Here is a 15,177-nt window from a genome sequence, read left to right as displayed (position 1 = left end):
AGAGAGTAGCAGGTTCTGGTAATTTATAAAGTCAATACTATGGCTCTCCTCAATTCAAATCCTCCACCTCCTCCCATGTTCTTCAGTGTCTGAGCACGTGTGGCAGAGGGTGGGGGAAGCCCCCCAGAGCTAATCGCATGCACCAAGCAGCTCAGTTGAGCACCTAAAAGGAAGGGAAAGTTAGGCCAACAAGTGTGGCCATCCCTAAAAAAAAAAACAAAAACAAAAAAACAAACAAACAAAAATGTTGCTTTCTATCATCAAAAGGGGTGAGGCTGTTATATTTACAGTCTACTCTGATCCTTGTGACCAGAATTTGTCCCCATGGAATATAGCGAGAGAATTACAAGTGAAAATGGAAGAAGTTGTTTTCACGCATTATATTAAAAATTGGCCTAAGCAGCTTAGGTGCCCACCGCTGCCACCACCACCCACCGATCCTGCCTCATGACTCTTGTACAGATGTGGCCTCAGTTTTCAAGAACCTCAGAAGATGAAGAATCACTCTGGCCCTCTGAGAGCCCCTGAGCACTTTCGGACAACGTGCGAGAATGGCATTGGTTGTCTGAGGACGTGGTGATGACGGGCAGGAGGCAACTTATGTTGATGGCAAAATGAGGTAATTTCACACAGTTCTGCAGATTAGGGCTGGGGGGCTGTCTTTGAATGTGATTTAGGGTTACCAAGGCAGGAGAGGAAGACCAGGGCACGTCACCTTGTAATGGTGGATAGGCCATGGGCATCTGGGCAGGTGCAGAAATAAATAGACTGGGCTACATTCAAAAACAAGAAGACATACAAATAAAATGACACTGTGAGTGAGAACCAACAGTCAAAAGAGAAACAAACATTTCAGATTTTTGGATTACTAGTGACAAACTGTAACAATTCTGACTACTATGTTCAAAGAAATAACAAGTTTGAAAATTTTAACAAAGAATTAGAAACTATAAAAAAGATCACAGTTGATATACAAAAAAGAACTGGAAAGAAACTAACTTCCAGATGTGAAAAACACATTAGCTAAAATTAAGGACCCAGTAGATGGTTTTAACCACACTTTAAACACAGCTGAAGAGAAAATTTGTGTACCAAAACTAAAGTAGAAGGAACTATCAAGATTAAAAAGAAGAGAGGGAAAAAAATATATACAATGAGTAAACCTAATATACACTTAATCGAAGTAGCAGAAGGTGTTAGAAAGACAGTAAGTCACAGAAAAGAAAAATTTGAGTATAAATGATGGATAATTATCTAGAACTGATGAAGGACACTCATCCATGGAATCAAGGCAACCAGTGAACCCCAAACAGGACAATAAAAAAGAAATCCTTATTTTTAGAAAGAGAAAGAAAGAAGAGAGAGAGAGAGAACGAGAGAGAGACAGAGACAGAGACAGAGAGAGACAAAGAGACAGACAGACAGACAGACAGAAATGAGAGGGAGGAAGGAAGGGAGATTGAGAAAAAAGCATCCTGAGAATAAAGAGATTTCTTTTAGAGAAGCCACAGATACAGTCAGCCGACTTCTCAAAAGCCACAATGAAGGCCAGAAGATTGTATAATGATGTCTTTAATTTACCAAAAGAAAAACCTAGATCTTCTACCAATGAAAAATATCCTTCAATACAGACGGTGATTTGGGGAGAGGGTGGGGGGGGGAAATTCAACCAGTAGATCAGTATCTAAAAGGAAAATAATCCCAGATGGAAGGCGAGAAGAGCAAGAAAGAACGAGATTTAAGAAAGATAAATATCTTCATGTGAAAAGTGACTAAATTTTCATCAGCGTGTTTGGAGCTGCCTAAGCTTAGGCTCCATGGCAGATGGGAAATGGATTTTGAGGAGCCTTGGGCCAGCCTCAAAGAGACAGGCAAGCAGCTGAGGCTGGGCCAATGAGGCCCACGTGGCAACTGGTCACCAGAGGCATTCTTCATCCAGTAGGACAGAGAAAGCAAACTGGTTTTCTAAATATGAGCCAGAAATGAAAGGTCACAAGGACATTTACAATTATAAGCATTGGTTTGCAACAAATCTGATTCTCTCATGACGCTATCCAGTGTCCCCAGGGTGAGAAAGCTCAGGGATTATTCATTCAACATTGGTTAGTAATCACCTGGGCTCCCTAGGAATCAATGAATAAAACTACACCCAGAGCGGGGGAAAATAATCTGTAAGGTAATGCACGTGGGAGAGGGCACTGGCTTGGAGCAGGGTGGTGACGGTGCACGTGGAGGAGAGTGGATACTCATATTCCGCAGGGAAAAGCTCAGCTACGAGCGGATTGAATAGGAAGTCTGGGGCAGGGAGATCAAGGATTACTCAAAAAGATCGAACCTGAAAGATTTGGAGTGCCTTTTACTTAGATAAGAAAGACACAGAGCCCTTTAAAATGTTTTGGACAGGAGTGAGTAGCATGTAGATTCCAGAGTTCCATTTTAGACTTTTAAATCGGTTATGCCTGGGAGGCTTCCAAGTGGAGACACCGCACCTATAATTGGAGCCCAGAGATGGGGTTTAGGCTACAGACACTTTGAACGACATGGGGGTTGGGAGCGCTGACCCCTGCACAGTCAAAAATCCTCATTTAACTTTTAACTCCTCCAAAACTGAACTACTAACAGCCTGTTGTTGACCAGAAGCCTTGCCAATAACGTACACAGTCGATTAACACGTATTTTGTATGTTATATACTGTATTCTTAATACAAAGTAAGGTAGAGAAAATGAAATGTTATTAAGAAAATTATAAAGGAAAGTACATTTACCCTGTTTATTGAAAAAGAGCCTGCAGATAAGTGGACCCGTGCGGATCAAAACCATCTTGTTTGAGAGTCAGCTGTGTTAGCGCATTACATATGGTATTTAAAGACACTGGTCTGGATGAGAGAATCTACCAAAAAGTGTGTAATTTTAAAATATGGGTAATTATAAAAAAGAAAATAAAAATAATTCATAATCTATCAACAGAGATCATTTATAACACGATGTTTAGGCTTTCTAGAATTTTAATTTCAATTAGAATTTTAATATAATATAGAGATAGAGATAGCGATAGCGATAGATATCAGATGGCATGATAATAGTAATGAAATGAGAAATAATGGTCTTACCCACAATTTCCTTGTACTCTCGGCCCTCTCTTCATTCCTCCCAACTTAAGAGGTAGCGGTTGAGGCATTCGATGCCCACTGCCTCGGCAAAAGAAAGTGATAACAGAATATCTTCTAGTTTTTGAGATTCCAAGGCACGTGGAAAGGACCGAAATCATCCATAGAGAATAGATTTAGAACACCCGGTTAACGAGTCTCCCAGTCTAAGTAAAGTTCCCTCGGAATGGGAGGAGAAAGAGGACCAAAGGGAAGCGATGGGCCTTAGATGCCGGCAGGTGAGAATGAGGAAGGCTCTACACCCCACCCCAGGCCAACTGCCAGACAAACCCCCTTTCCGAATCTGATAGCAGGGGCATCCTGGGCCTCTTTGCCGGGGTAGCACCTAATCCCAGAGGGGGAAATGCTGCCAGGGGAAGGGGCCTTGGCCCCCACTGTGGGGCGGAAGCAGTAACAGGGTCCTGTGCATCTGAGTGTGGACAGGAAGCACAGAATTGATGGACTGCACAGAGCTTCCAGTAGGGGACAGATCCTTGGCAAACTGTGTGGACCAATGACCAAGGTCATCAGCGAGAACTGGGCAGACCCCTCCACATATCTTGGCACTTTAAAACTCCCTGGACGGTATATATAACCCCAGGGAAACCATGGGAACCCTAAAATGACATGGAAAGTGGGGGCTCAAAGTAAGAGTTATAATCAGCTAGAATAAAGAAAGTTACACCTTCTGTGATATATAAATAAATAAATGATCGGAGATGGGCTTTACAGAGAGGCGGGAGATCCCGCAAGAGCAGATACTGGCCAGAGTGGAATAAATCTCACCCATCGCTATTCATAGCACAGCATGTGTCTCCCAAGGTGATGGGGTTTGGGAAACGAGGAAGGGAGGGAGAGGAGGGGGCAGAGACAGAGGCTGATGAAGTGCCCGCCCTAGTGCCTGGGACGCAGACTACCGCTAAGCTTGGAGAGAGGGCCAGCAGCCCGCCTCGCTCACCACTGGCACAGCGCCTCGCTCAAGATTAAGCATCCAATAAACGCTGCGGAATGACTAAACCATAGGAACGCAGAAAACACTCGTCAAATAAACACATATTACATATTCGATATATACAGTTTATTAAAGCAATACAATATGATTGGGGAACAAAATAGAAGGAAAAAAATTTAATTTATCTACATCCCGCTATTTCATAAAATGAAAGCGCTGAATTTTTTTGGTGTTCCTGTCCTGTTATTGTACTGAATAAAGGTGGAATCAGAACATCTAGCCAGCCGTTTTCCTGAGAAAGGTTTCCTTCTCTTGCAATAAGTGTTGGCCATTGTAGGCATTAGCCTCTTACAGACAGAGTCTCACGCTGATGTCCCCACTGTCGCTAGTGAAGGGCTAGGTCTTGCTCTTTCCATCAGTGCCTGTGCAGGGGGACCACAGACCCCCGTGCCAGTGGTCCTGAGGGAAGAGGCAGGCTGTGGGGAACTTGCCTCAGCCTGAGCCACAGACGGACCCTGTTTCGGTCCTGACGCTGCCAGCAGTCCAGGTTCCTGTGCCCCATCTGAGCAGATGATCTTGAAGATGCCTTTCAGCTTAAATGTTTGATGACTGAGCTTCTTCGATCGAAGTAGCTGATTGTCACGAGGGATTCATTCCAAATGCACGCGTCAGCACAGAAGCCGATGCCCGAAGAAGTCCTGGATCTCCCCAGAACAGGAAACCCAGGCATCGGTAAAGTCTACCTGCCTGGCCAATAAGCCCGGCATTTGCTTACAGTCCCCACTCCCTGGACCTTCCAAAAGAGAGGAGAAACTCCAGGCGGGAGACCAGAGGGCGAGAGGTAAGGAGACACCAGTGCATCCCCCACCCTGCGCTCCAGCAGCAGTGCCTCCGCCAGCGGCTGGATCTCTTTCGTGGATTCAGTTTCCAGGGATGACCCCAGGCTCCGGTAGCTCTACCTCCTCCCTTCATCCCTGCAGCCAACAGGTGGTCATGGCGTCTGTTGGTTAATCTCTGAGTTTCTTGTTCCCTGTTTGGCCTCTAAGTTTTCATGCCAATTCCTTGCACCATATTCCCTGTTTTAAACACGTAGAGGGCTTTCTGTTTCCCCAACCGAACCCCGACTAAACACAAGGGCTATGCGGCTAGCGGACAATGCAGGCCCGACACGGCCGCTCTCCCCACACCTCCCCTCCGGACAGGTGAGTGGGTACTTGTGGGAGGCGCCACCTACAGTGACCAACTCGTCCCAGTTTGCCAGGACATACCCAGTTTTAGAACTGAAAATCCCACAGCCCAGGAAACCAGCACCCCAGTCCTGGGCAACTAGAGTGGCTGGTCACCCTGTACCTCAACAGGATGGCTCTGCGGAACGTGAAAAACTGTCTTCAGGATGAACAAATCCGTAAGAGAGAGGGTCAGGAGCAGGCAGGTTCCTGGTCCTCGTGTCACGAACAGAGCCGTGGACTCGGGCTGGCCACATGTGCTGCGCCACACTGAGAAGTCGTTCGAGCTCTCCTGGCTGGGACCCTGTGGAGAGCGGGGGAAGACCTCTGCTGTGACATCTCATCCGCCCCCCGAGTTGCTGGGAGTCAAAGGAGGGGCGTCTGCCAGATCGCCTGGAAAGCCAGGAGAGCCAGCCCTGCGGAGGCCGCATGGGATCACGGCCTCAGATTTCTCGCTTACAGGGGCCAAACGAGGGTCGGTCAGACTCAGGTGATTCAACAAATGAACGTGTCAGGCTCCTGCGATGTGAATTCACAGACGCACGGAGCAGGAGCTCAGGGACGATTCCTCATCTCGTTACTGGCCTTCAGGGGCCCGTTGCGTTCCTTGGGAAAGTCCCTCTCCGGGCCACGCCCAAGTCTTGGCCTCTCCTACCAGGAGCCACCTAAGAGGCCGTGGGCCTGTGACCCCCTCCTCCTGGCTGCTCCCATGGACTTCCCACCACACCTCCACCTCTAGGCCCTGGCCACTCTCCCCCCAGAGGCCAGAGCGAGGATGGCTGCACGCAGTGGCCCCAACCCCTGCCCCTAGGATGTTGGGGCATCTCGTCACTTCCTAGGAAAATAAAACTTTGTGGGGGAAAAGGGATTAAATACAGCTGAATAGCCTGTTAAGCACATGACCACGCTGCCTCTTGAAAACAAGGGACTTTTGTGTGTCTTCTCTTCCTCTGTAACATCATGACTGCCTGGCGAAGTTCCCGCCCAAGGAAAAGGAAGAAGGCATTTGCCGCTGTGCCCCCAAATGCATTCAAACTCTCGATAGGTTCTTGAAAATTGCAACCCGAAATGAAACGACGTACAACGAAACCAATTTTACCATAGGCTGATCGACGTAAGCAAGAGTTAATTTCCTACGGCATCTTTCGGGTCACAGAAACGTCACCAAACTTCTAAATAAGGACCCGAAACGCTTCTAATAGTAAACATCGAAATGAATATGAGCTAGACATACATTTAAGAAAGATGAATTAAAACCCATCTCAGGGTCTTGGCTGGCGGGAGTCTTTCCCGGCCATGCAAGGCAGCACCCACCCTGGACAGAGCACCCTTCCATCACCAGGCCACCAGCACCCACGCTCAGTCACACTGGGGCAAAGGAGACACTCGTTTCACCTCACGTGCACATCTTTGGGACGTGGGAGGATACCAGAGTCCCTGGAGAAAACCCACACCGCCTGAGGAGAAGGTGCAGACCCCACTCAGGTAGTGGCCCGGGCTGGGAATCAATTTTTTTGCTCGCCAACGTTACAACGGAACAACATTGAACATAACGATGTTATTCAAGGGCCTGCTATACAGGAGAATAAATGTGTATTGTTTTAAGCCAACAAGTCTGTAGTATAATATATTACAGCAGCGATAGGGAACTAGTAAAATGAGTCAACAGAGAGTGTTGCTCTGATTTGCCTCCAGCCACCCAGCAAATAAATGAAAGTGGAAGTCATACCCTGGCCTTTTGATTCTAAGCCTCACATTCCTTCTGGCGAGCTATGCTGCTTCTGAGACTGCAGTAGTTCAGGATGTAATCATTGGGAAACAGACAAAATGGGTAAACGTGCGTGCGTGTGTGTGCGTGTGTGTGTGTGTGTGTGTGTGTGTGTCTGTGTGTGTGTGATTAGCAAGAAGAAAGAGAAGTGTGAGAAAGAGAATGTATCATCGACTTGTATTCGTTCCTCAAACGACCCAATGAAAAATTGAGAAGCAGCAAATAAAAACTCAACTAGGACCGGTAATGTTAAAAGGATCCCAGCAAACTCAGTGATGACCCTGTTGCCCCCATGTGCTCACTTACGCAAAGCTCCCATCTTGTGAGCCCTACTAGTTAACAGGGCATGAGTGGGAGGGCCACAACCCAGGGCTCCGAGTCAGTGTGCCCCTCGCCTGAAGGACACTTGAAGGTGAGCCCATCATCAGTGGATGTCGAGCCCTTCCTTGAGACCTCATTCGCGTGGAAAAGGCTGGATTTTCTCTTTCATTCCTAGCACCCCCCAAAAAACCCTAGAATGGTAGGGTAGGAAGCTACCTCGCTTTACTTCACGAGGGATCTGAGGCCCAGAGAGATTAAGAAATAGCTCATATGTTACTCATTCCAAAATCCGATGAGTCATCATTACTCGAAGGGGTAAGGGAAGCTTCTCTTACTTTTTTAAAGCTCTCAGTGCAAGAAATATGTCTCTGTTTCTTTATCATCTTCTGAGACAGTAATTTACCATGAAAGCCTGTCTGTCACTGAACTATTCAAGGTTTATACCCTACTCCCTTTGATACAAAACTTGTGACCTCCCCTAGCTTTAATAATCTATGTTATATAAAACCGCATGTCTGATTAGATGCATACTGCTTAGACACGGTGCCACAGTATTATCTGAGAGCTCGCAGCTCCATTTCCTGCCCTGGGTTGAAGAGAGAAAAATAAAAGCCAAAGACTGCCAGACAGAAGATGACAGCATGCCAGGGCTTAGTATTATAGGGGTTTCGTTTCTGCTTTTGGCACATCTAACACGTTAGGCAAACAAAGCACGTAACAAACTCTGGGAAATATAAGTTGGAAGGCTCCCTCTAGTTGATTAAACTCCCTCATTCCTTCCCAAGCCTTCCCCCCAAACTCTAAAATCTCCTTATCAGCTCTTATATGGACAACAGAAGGAAACGGGCATTTTCTGAGCCCTTGGTCCCACTCCCACCTCAGCATGTCAGGGTTCCTGTTTCTTGAACTCGCTCCCCACCCCTGGTTTAAAAGCCACCAACACCTTCATTGTTGCCAGGAATTTTCTCCAGTTGGAACTTCACTCTGCTTGTTTTCATTAAAGGATTGGGAGTGGGGGCAGGGGAGCCATCTGCAGCCCACCTTGGGGTCCCAGTGTGGAATCAAACCAGATTTTTGATGGTCCTAGTAGACATCCTCCACAACAGGGCTCCCCAACCCCCGGGCAGTAGACCGGTACCGGTCCATGGCCTGTCAGGCATGGGGCTGCACACCAGGAGGTGAGCGGTGGACAAAGGAATGAAGCTTCATCTGTATCTGCAGCCGCTCCCCAGGACCAGCATCACCACCTCAGCTCCGGCTCAGATCACTAGGAGCTAGATTCTCATAAGAGCAGCAGTCCCTGGTGCCACAAAGGTTGGGGACCGCCGCTCCACGAGACAGGGCCCTTCCAATACCATGGCGCTGCTCTGCTCACCGAGCCACAATGACAAAAGGTACTGGTGAGATCCTTGTTCAGGCCTTGGGCCTCTCACTGGGCAAGTCCTCACAGATGCCAGCCACATGCCAGACAAGAAGGCAGGCGTTTAAATAGTAGGGCAGAGGAAACTTGGAGCCATCCGTAAACTCTGCTTCCCTGAACCAGGGGACTTCACCGGGGGAAACAAGCTTATTTCATCAATGACATCTACTGGCAGAGAACTCCGAGGCCAGGGAAACAGTGCAAGTCCCCGCAGGCCAGGGAAATGCCCAGGTACTTCAGCACGCCCCACGCTTCTCTCCCAAGTCGACAGTTTGGCGGTGTTAGACATTATCTTCTAGAACTACTTCTACATCCTTACCTTTCTGTTTTGAGTTATTCTCCTGGGAACCTCATCACATTTTGATGAACGAAAAGTACATGGTCTTAAATCCAGCTAAACGCAGAGATTCCCAGGTTTGCTTTGAGGAATCCACTGGACCAATGGTAGCTTGTTCAAAATTCAGCAGCTACGCTATTTGGTTCAATTCAACAAATAGTTACTGAGCAGTGCTGTGGCCAGGCTCTGCCAAACGGGAAGACTCCTGGGTGTCTCTCACCTCACGGAGCTCTTAGTCTAGTTCGGGGGACAATTTAAATAGGGAATCACAAGTGTGATGAGCTTTATGGCATGCACTATAAATAGCAAGTAAATTAGAGCTAACCTAGGAGGCCAGCTGCTGCTGCTGCTGTTTCTGCCATGCAGCAAAATGAAGCCAGAAAGAGAACCAAGTAAAATGCAGGAAATGTGCCTGAAAAAAAAAATAATGATAGCCTGGTGGCCACACACAATGGTGACCGAGTTTTTTCCCAAGTTCCAATGAAGCATCCATTCATTTTCATTTTGTGAAGTTGAAGCAGTAATAGCTGGGTATACAAAGAATTTCCTGTAGATTAATATGAAGCTGGATGGAGTTGATAGACTTCAGGAGGTGATTTGGGCTATTAATCCAAGCCAGTCATTCATTAACCCTCAGGAAGTTTTCTGTGCCAAAGTCATTATTATTATTATAAACTAAGCTCCAAACCCCAAATGGGTGTATGGCTACTTTTCTCTCCAGGATGCTCAATGTGTGAGTCAGCCAGGGAGCCTGAATCATTTCCTAAATTCTGGTTCGTGAGGAGTTTGGCTTTGTAAATGCGTCGCTCCCGCAGGAATCCGGCAAAGAGCCCTTTTGAAAAGTAACTCTCACTCTGACCCTTCTTTTTGTGAGATCCTCAGTGGCTATGGGAGACTGCTCGTTGTCATCCAATTTCTGTTCTTCCATCCTTCTAGAGTATAACATTTTAGCAGGCGGCATGGACATCTGGCTAAAGACTACATTCCCAGCCTGCCTTGCAGTAGGTGTGGTCACGTGACTAGGTAACGTTAGCAGAAGTGATGGGGGTCCCATCTTGATTTTGCCCTCAAAGGATTGGACGTATAATCCTTTCCCCATCCTTAGTCTCTTACTCCTTTTCATTGCTGAAAGGAGATGACAAGAACTGGACAGTCTCCTTGGGCGCAGAGATGGCAAACACATGCTGAGGATACGGAGCTGAACCGACAGGCCTGAACCGACAGATGACCTCTGGACTGTCACGTAGGAAAGAGATCAACTTCTGTCTTGGTAAGTCATTGTGCCTTGGAATCTCTTTGTTACAGCAGCTAAGCCTATACTTCTACAAATACAGCGACGGCCAAGCGAGCCCTGTGGCCCCAGTTCAGGCCCCTTCCCACAGTCTAAATCATAGTCTGTTATACTGGGGCGGTAGCTTTTATCCTGAGGATGTATCATGTGAGGCACATACTAGGTAATGAGTGATTTTTATACATGATCACACTCAATTCTCCCAGTAGCCCTATGTGCTTGGTATCACTTCTGTCTCATTTTAAAGATGAAGAAACTGAGGCATGAATACATCAAGAAACTTGCTCAAGATCCCACAGGCCAGTAGGTTGTGGGGTAAGGATTCAAACCCAGGCAGTGTAAATCCGCCTTTGCCCTATGCTGCCTCTAACCAGTAAGATGATGTGTTCACCTAAACGTTTCCTTTGGGGTCCAGGTAAATAGGTACCCCGGGTTAAGCAAGCGCAGAAAATAGTTGAACATTTGCTCCATGTGTGTGTAACGCACAATGTGGTTTCTAAAAGGACGATAAATCAGTCAACCCCAAAATCTCTAGCCAGTGATTCAGTCATTCAGCAGCTCCACGTTGATTCTATTTCTTTTGTGTTCCAGGCATTGAATCTGACACTGGGGACTTACAAACAGGGAACACGTGGCCCTGGGTCTCAAGGTACCTGCAGTCCAATGGAAAAGAAAAAGACTTGGGTGGACTATTTCTGTATAATGAATGTGGCACTTGATTTTAAAAGGGTATGTAGAATGTCACGGTAGGCTGTCATATTTTGCTTTTCCAAGGCTCCTGGAGGGGTAAAGAATTACCCAGTTGGTCCTTGAAGGAAAAGGTAAATAAGAGAACGTCCGCTGAATAAGGAACATAGTCAACAATGTTGTAACATGCATGGTGTCAGGTGGGTGCCAGACTTACCGGAGAATCACTTTGTAAGTTACATATATGTCTAACCACTAAGCTCCACACCTGAAATGAGTACAATATTGATGTCAACTCTAACTGAAAAATAAAAAGCAATTTTTTAAAGGGCCTGATTTTAAGAACATCTGTCCACCCTCTGTGCTATTTCGTAATACCTATTATCTAATTTTTATCCTAAAACTAAGAGGGATGCAATTTTATCTTCACTTTGCAGGTGAGGGAAGTCAGGCCAACAGACGCTAAGCCATGTTCCCAAGACCCTGTACTCCGCAGCAGACGCAGGATTCAAATTTAGGATTGTCTGACTCCAGAGCCTGCCTTTTACCAACTGATCCCAAAATAAGAAATGAGTTGATCTTCAGAGTGGGGGTTTTTTCTTCCCTCAGGTCTTTTGCCTGGAACACAAACCACCTGGAATCTGGAAACAGCTAAGAGAAAGAGCTTATAAAACACCCTTTATAAAACTGTGCATTGTGTCAGTCTCAGAGACAGAATGCCTCCTGTTAACAATATGGAAAAAGAAGCCAAGATTATGCTGAAAGCTGTTTCCTTTCCCCGTTCCTTTGGGGAGCTACTTCTCCCCAAGACAATGTAGGTCGGGGGGCTGGGTCACAGTGCTTTGCCTCTTGAGGAGGTGGTGACATGGCCAGTCACGGTACCCTCTCCCTCCCGCCCACCTGAGGAGGAGCACGTGATCAAGCATAGCCGTCCAGCTCATCTACGATTTCACATGTCCCTGCTGGGGGAAAGAGAAGCTCCCTCTGCCCCGCTGGGCATCAAGCCATGGAGGCCGGGGCTGAGGCTGGACATTCTCCTGGCGGGAGAGCATAGTCTTCAGCCCGACAGGAACCGATGATGCCCAAGAGAGCCAAGCTACAATGACAGAGGAGAGGTGGAGAGATTCCGACCTCATCCGTCCCTGAGCCCACCCCATCTGCCTCTTCTAACGATAGAAGCAATAAACAAACAAACAAACAAATAAAATCTCCTTTATCCTAAGTAGGGTTGAGTTCAGTTTCCTCTACTCGCCAACTAATTCAGTAGGGAAGATAAGTCTGACTACAAAAAGCAAGCTCGCAGTATAATCTCAATGCTTATATTTCTTATATTTATTTCTTATTTCGTATGTTATATTCATATGTTATATATCTATTATTACTTGCATTCGTTTTATAGATATGATATATGTTGTATATACATTATGATTTATTATCATATTACATATTATATTCTTATATATATTTCTTATATTTGTAATTTCAATTCTTAGAGTTTAATAATTTCTGAGACTCACAGGCACACCCCATTTTCAAGTGAAACCACAAAGACAAATGTCAACGTCAAATACTTAGAACTGCCATCTTTTCATCTGGCTCCTATAGCATTGTTTGTTTGGTTTTTTTTGCATAATTTGTAACTCAGGGCTGGTCCCCATTCATAGCTTTTAAGTGCCAGAGGATGCAGACGGCAACCTCTGACTGAATCACCAGCCCCGCCCCCCCATTGCCTCATCCTATCATTAGCTACTTTCATTTTCTCTTCTTTCCTGTAAAAGATATTACTCAAATGATTTCCCTAAGATTTCAGAGCTTTCTAGATCTGTGCCGAAAGGTGGGACTATTTTTCCATGCTACATCTGCGGCCTGGCCTGATGAGTAAATAGATTTGGTGAGAGCGACATGGGGTGATTTTGGGGCCTCATCCCAGGGCCTCCAGCCTTGCTTCCTGAGGCCCTTCTCTGTGGAGCACTGCCTGTCAGTCCTCAGTTATGGATGACTCAAAAACATAGATTAATCCACAATAAGACATAAAGGACAGAGAGCACAGGTGGGCAGAGGCCAAGTCTGGGAAGGGTAGCCCATGAATGGGGAGCAACTCTGAAGGAGGAGGCCGAGGGTACCGGGGACACCCTGTAACGCGGCTGGGGGGCAGCATGGCACGGCCCGCTAAGGCCTTCGCCAGCCCAAGACTAGGTGATTACTTAACTTTTCAGTCTCCTCATCTGAAAATGGGAACTATCATACTTACATCACAGGATGACATGATTCTTAAAATACCACAAGTCTATGGAGTGTGAGTATAATACAATGGGGCTCACAATCAATGTGCAAAAATCTTAATCCCAGTCTCTTCAAATAAATATTTGTGGAATGACGCAGGGAATGAATGAATGAATGAATGAATGAATGATCAGCTCTCCCTCCAGTCAGTCGATTAATCGGCAACCATTAATATCGCGTCTGCTTTGCCAGCTCCACATTCAGCATCCAACAAGTTATTCGTTGAGTGCCTACGATGTGCCTGGCAGTCATTAAGGATTTTAAACAGCGACAGCAGATCATGAAACCAAGCATAGGGCCCTCCGAGCACAAGGTCCAGTGCAACTGCTCAGGTTGCCCACACAGCTGTCCAGGAGCTGGGGACACCACAGTGACAAAATGAACCAAAACTCTTACCTTCGTGGAGTTTACATTCTAGAAAGAATAGATAGACAATACACAAAATAAATGAAAAATACATGGAATAGTAGAGGGTTGTCAGTGCTAATGGGGAAAAATGGATCAGGAAGGTGAGGGAGGGGGAGGGAACGGGAGTTATTTGCGATTTTCATTCAGGTGAGCAGGAAAGGCCTCACTAAGAAGGGGAATTTGAGCGAAGACTCAAGGAGACACAGGATGAGCCAGCTGAGCATATCGGTGGGGGAAGGGAACAGCAGTCCAGAAGCCTGACCAGGACATGCAGGGGAGTCTAAGGACTCAGCAGGTGGGGGTGGAGTTAGGGAGAGGGGAAGCAGCACCACGTGACCTCAGAGAAGAGAAGGATCTGAAAGACTCTATCTGAGGCTATTGCAATTGTCAAAGTGACAGACAGTGGTGGCTTGAAGCAGGCTGGGACAGGGAGATGACGAGAAGCAGTCTGATTCCAGACGCATTTGGAAGGCAGAGCCCAAAGGACTTGCAAAAAAAAAAAAAAAGAACTGAATATTGGGCATGAGAGAGGAATCAAGAATTGCTCCAAGCTTTTAGGCCTGAATAATGAGAATAAAGTTGTCATCAACCAAGAAGATTACGGGGAGGGCCTGTTTGTGGGGAGCACGTTGGGGGCTCAGTCTTGGACGAGAGGCCTGTTGGGTGTTCCAACAAAGGCATTGAGTGGTCAGCTGGAGACACGAATTTGGGGGTTGGAGTTCGGAGTCCAGGTAGGAGATGCAAACATGGGCATCGTCAGAGGCGATGGAGGACATAGAAGGAAAGGACTCGCTAGAGCATCAGTTCACCTGGAGGGATCAGACACACACAGAAGCTTCTATAGAACTGAGCAACACGGGACAAGAGCAGGAAAGAGGCAAAGATGACAAATATAAATGGGGTTCAAACTCAAGCATCAGGAAGTGGGCTCAGAAGGTAGGGAGTAGTGAAGGCCAGGCCTGGAAGAATGAGGATGAGGAAACGAGACAGGTTCGCTCAGGACAAACGACAGGAAAAGCTGAGCCTGAGAGGCAGCGCTCAAGGACCCAGAGCTCAATGACCACCTCTCTGGCCACCTCTCAGCCATCAGCGGTCCTGTGATTCTGCCTCCTAAACACCTCCCAGATCAACCTATTTCTTTCCATCTCCATTACCAGCACCCCAGGCTCAGATTGCGAGAAAAATCAGAGGAGAACTCGCTTCTGCCCAGCAGGCCCCAACCTTTTTGGCACCAGGGACCGGTGCTCCTATGAGAACCTAGAGCCTGATGATCTGAGGTGGAGCTGAGGCGGTGATGCTAACGCTGGGGAAAAATAAAATAAAAATAAATAAAAATTA

The 15,177-nt window shown here is 46.7% G+C and overlaps 3 long non-coding RNA genes across 7 annotated transcripts in view; 1 reads left to right on the top strand and 2 right to left on the bottom strand.

The window, feature by feature from the left end:
- The window catches only part of LOC120598604 (uncharacterized), a 26,657-nt gene extending 23,393 nt beyond the window's left edge, over positions 1 to 3,264 (bottom strand). The window contains exon 1 of the long non-coding RNA XR_005651632.1: positions 3,111 to 3,264. This is a non-coding gene — a long non-coding RNA (uncharacterized LOC120598604). The remainder of the gene's footprint in view (positions 1 to 3,110) is intronic.
- A 938-nt stretch (positions 3,265 to 4,202) lies between these two features.
- Positions 4,203 to 10,019, bottom strand: LOC120598603 (uncharacterized). 2 transcript variants are annotated; one of them, XR_005651629.1, is made up of 2 exons: positions 9,153 to 10,019; positions 4,203 to 5,628 (listed from the first exon to the last, which is right to left on the bottom strand). It is a non-coding gene; the product is annotated as an uncharacterized LOC120598603 (long non-coding RNA). The 2 variants fall into 2 exon arrangements; XR_005651630.1 differs by lacking the exon at positions 9,153 to 10,019 and adding an exon at positions 7,399 to 7,884.
- On the top strand, positions 9,959 to 12,370 carry LOC120598602 (uncharacterized). Of its 4 annotated transcripts, XR_005651628.1 has the most exons (5): positions 9,959 to 10,012; positions 10,107 to 10,193; positions 10,303 to 10,440; positions 11,053 to 11,194; positions 11,591 to 12,370. It is a non-coding gene; the product is annotated as an uncharacterized LOC120598602 (long non-coding RNA). The 4 variants fall into 4 exon arrangements; XR_005651627.1 differs by having other exon boundaries at positions 9,989 to 10,175; XR_005651625.1 differs by lacking the exon at positions 9,959 to 10,012 and having other exon boundaries at positions 10,031 to 10,193.
- Positions 12,371 to 15,177: the final 2,807 nt, after the last annotated feature.

The sequence above is a fragment of the Pteropus medius genome, unplaced genomic scaffold (assembly GCF_902729225.1).
Source record: "Pteropus medius unplaced genomic scaffold, Ma_sr-lr_union100, whole genome shotgun sequence".
NCBI classification, from domain to species: domain Eukaryota; kingdom Metazoa; phylum Chordata; class Mammalia; order Chiroptera; family Pteropodidae; genus Pteropus; species Pteropus medius.
Note: the sequence above shows the minus strand (reverse complement) of the source record. Positions and strands in the feature narration are given on the sequence as shown.